Source organism: Rutidosis leptorrhynchoides, chromosome 2, assembly GCF_046630445.1.
Source record: "Rutidosis leptorrhynchoides isolate AG116_Rl617_1_P2 chromosome 2, CSIRO_AGI_Rlap_v1, whole genome shotgun sequence".
Classification (NCBI taxonomy): Eukaryota; Viridiplantae; Streptophyta; class Magnoliopsida; order Asterales; family Asteraceae; genus Rutidosis; species Rutidosis leptorrhynchoides.
Window position 1 is genome coordinate 456,638,042 of NC_092334.1, and position 4,363 is coordinate 456,642,404.

Here is a 4,363-nt window from a genome sequence, read left to right on the forward strand (position 1 = left end):
GCTTCACTATTTTAGTATTTTAAAACAAACTATTGTGCAGCCCAAATGATTAGCCCCAATGTTTAACAAACCTTAGAAAATAGAGCTTTAAGAGTACCAGTTGGTATAAGTTTTATTGATTAAAAATAGTACTAAAAGGCCTTCATGCAAGCCTACATGTTTAACCAGAAATTTGTAAAAAAAATCATAAAGATAAATCATAAGACAACTTCAAAAGCCTTCAATATGCATTTATGCAAAATGGTTGATTATGAATGCTTAGTTGTAGGCCAATAAACCTACTGAGTAAGCACTTAACCAAATTTATTATTTCTAATTTGTAGAAATGCATTTGACCATTATTTAGCATACCTGTGTTTAATTTGATCAGGTGGATTGAGGGGCCTAAAGAATGGAAGTTGGAACTTGACTGGGTTTAGTTAGTGAGATGACAACGGAAAAGCAAACAAAATTTGTTTAGCAAATAGGGAGAAAATGTACAAACAAACATAGGATGAAAAATATATTAATTAGGAAAAAAGAAGTATGTAATAAGAAATGTATGTCAAATGAATAGTAGTAAATTAACAAGAATATAATGTTGGGAAACAGAGAAATAATCAAACACTTGAATCAAGTATTAGCAGGTTCTAAAAAAGAACACCAATTTAGTTTAAGATCAACGTAAGACAAATCGACAGAAGTCACTAAATCACTGATGCAGTTATTTTCCCCATTTGCAGTGTGTAGGTTTTTTATCTCAACAACTTTCAATTCAGACCAATACCCTTTTTTGATGATCTCCTCCATCACTACATTCACCAGATGGTTAGTTACAAACTCGTTCTTTTTTTTGAACGGCAAGCTTTGTATTGTATCAGTGTATCATTTATTTCAACGACACTCATCATTTGCACACACACGCGTTCGGGAGGAAACCCAAATCGCAATACAGGAACCCAATCCTTTAGACGCTTCGATGATGGGTTCACACACAGTAACATAATTAGGATGGCAAACTGAAAAAAATGCTTCGAAAAATTGAAGGAGCCCAGATGAGGATGTACTATCTGAATAAGCTGAAAACAATAGTTGTTGCACGTTCATATTCGTAAATGGAACACTTGTTCTGAGAACTTCAATATCAAAGTCCGACGCCATCAAAAGAGGAAAACCTTTCGCCTGTACGATCTCAATTTCAAATGTGGTTGAAAGTTTGAGCATTTCATTAATTTTTAGCAAGAACCAATAATTCATGGGTCTCCAGTTGTCCAATGTCACCTTAATTCGCTCAGGATGAATGGTTGGAAACAAAATTAACGGAATTATGAAGCCTGTGTAATCGAAATAAAGTAATTTTTGAGTATAAACTTCTAGGTTGATCTTCCTCGTATGTCCATAGAAAGACCGTATGGTTAATCTCTTTAATGAAAGACAAGTGACGTTCATACTTTCGAGACGATTATAATACTCTATTTGAAGGGTCAACCTCTCTAGAAAAAGAAATTTCGATTTGATAATGTCCAAAAGTGCATCGTCTATGCTAACACTAATCAAAGATAATTCTGTCACCGTTACTAATGAATCCATGTTAATTGATATTGGTTTCAGGGGAATTTTTACTCGAAGGTTGATGATAATGGACTGTAGACTTGGGACTTCATCAACTTCTAATGAATCTAATGGTGGTTTTGAACATATTTGAAATTTTTCAAAATAACGAAGGTTTTTAACCTTGATCATCTTTGACCGATAGAAAATTAAAAGATTAATTTTCTCGAGCAAGATACAAGTATACCTCTTCACATATGTGGACATCAAGTAGCTCAAGTACACGTAATGACACACACTTGATCACATCGGTATTGATCTGAAGGTAGTTGACCGCCGGCAGACAATATACCCTTAACTTATATAAGTTTTTCTCATTTAGTAATGGGAATGATAAACTGTCAACTTTTAATGTGAGAGACAGCTCCTTTAGACAACTTTTAGAAGCCACATCCTGAATCCACTTTTCAGCAAGACAGTCGACTCATTTTCCTTGAACTTGAAGGTGAAGTGAAGATCAAAATTTTCAATTGGTTTGTTATAACGGTCATACCTTAGTAACGTATTGCCGATCAAATTCATGTACTTTGTTTCTTCTTCATTGACATAAAGCGGACGTTTGCGTAAATATTTAGTAAACCTTAGGGTAGGGATCGTAGACCAAGCGTGTAGCCATGACTTTGACAAAACACATGTTCGAGCAGCTTCTTTTGCAGGCAACAATGATTGTATACGGTGCATCAACTCTGGAAAACCTTCCAGTTGTGAAGTTCTGATCAGCTTGCTTCTGTTCATTTTCTCCATCTTTCATAACCTGAAAATAAAAACAATTAGGATTCAATAAAAAATTAAAATTATTTCTTCAAGAACAGTTTTGGGAACCCTGAAGTCACATATTTCTGTTAGGAACCCTTAAACGAAGTCACATTACCATAATACTTGATAAAATTGAATAAACATTAACTTCAACAATTGACAATTGAAATAAATGTAAAGTTTCATCTGATATAAAATTTACCTATAAATTAATGTGCAAAGTTTCTTCAACGTTGTACGATCTCTAGGATGCAAAAACTTTGAGAACCAAATAAAGCATTTTCCTCGAATTTTTAATATTTAAGGGTCATGAACTAGCTAGGTTTGGCCAAAAAAAAAAAAAAAAAAAAAAATTGACTACTCGTCTATCTACTCCAACTAACAAAACTAAAAAACCGGGTTTTGAATTTTTCCAATTTACAGAAATTCCCATTCCCTTTTACTTCATTTCAACTTTTACTCTAATAAAGCTCATTTGGGTAAATGACCAATTTACATAATTATCAACTTTAGGGCTGTAGGACTTTAGGAGCACCAGTTGGTACATAGTTAGTCAGCATGCACTTTTTATCTAAAATGGAGGTCTTCTGTATACTTTAATTTGGATAAGTTTTATTAATTTCAATTAATACTAAAAGGTTATGCAAACCTACGGTATGTTTGGCAAAACTAGCTGAAAGTTGGTGCTCAAAACTGTAAGCTGTTAGTTGAAAGCTGAAAGCTGAAAGCTGATAACTGATAGATGGTAGCTGGTAGCTGGAGCTTCCTAAAAATATTTAAATGTTTGACAGAAATAGACATAAGAAAAAAATACTTAATTATAACATAACCAAGACCCACCACATTCATCACTTAACTTAGCACACCGCATAACCACATCTCTATACAATTAGATTAGAAGGGTTATTTTTCCACGACTCAAGTCGCCTACAACCAAATAACTTTCTATTTGATAACCACAAGAACGAATACCGATTAATAAACACGTCTTCTTTTAAAATTGCTTGCCTTTGATCAATCTTTCCATGCACCAACTTGTTTCTCCAACTCCACATCAACCTAAATGTATCAAATAGAAAGTTGGCTCAGGGCTAAGTGGTGTATGGTTGAATTGTTTGTCGCTGACGGTTTCAGCACTGTATTTCGGCTATACTCCAGCTTGTCTTGTACAAGTTGTCCCCTCTCCTTGTAGTAAAAGTGAGACGATGACTTTTTCCTGCAAATTCATCTTTAACCAACTCCTCTTGTATAGCTACATACCATAAATGTTTCTTCGAGTTTTTACTTGCAATGTAAATTGGTTCTTTGTTTTGAACCACAATGTTGTAATCGTTGTTTATTTTAATAAAAGTTTTATTGGCCTTTTAAAAAAATAAAAAAATAAAAAAAACTATCTATACAATATAAAAATCGCGTGCCAATAATCTTACGTGTCAATTTCTCTATTAATCTGATTTAAATTTGCACACGTGTCAATTTCTAAATTAAACTGAATTAAATTAGCACACGTGTTATTTTCTCAATTAAACTGGATTAAATTATATTTCTTAATTAAATTTTTATATAGGTTGAATTTAGCTACCATACTTATCATGGAATTCGAAGATATTCAAATATTTTAAATAAAAGATGGAAATATGATTAATATATGTAATATACTAGATTTAAGAGCCTGTGCGTTGCACGGGGACTCTTTAACAAACAATCTTGAATCAGAAAATAATATATCAATTAACGATATGATATAGACGTTACTACTTTTGATTTAGTGGTTTTGCAGTTACGACATTTTACATTGAACCTGCCAAAATTACAATAACCGCAAGTGTTTAGTAGTGTTGCTTGCTAGGTGTAAGAATAAAGTCATCTAGATAACAAACACCTGTACACATATGCAGCGCATGGCATATTCATATTAACAAAATGGGTGCTTTCGTTATCATAAAATAGTATCAACACAATATGCAACATGACATACTTATATCTAAAAAATGGGTGGGATAGTTCTCTTTGCATA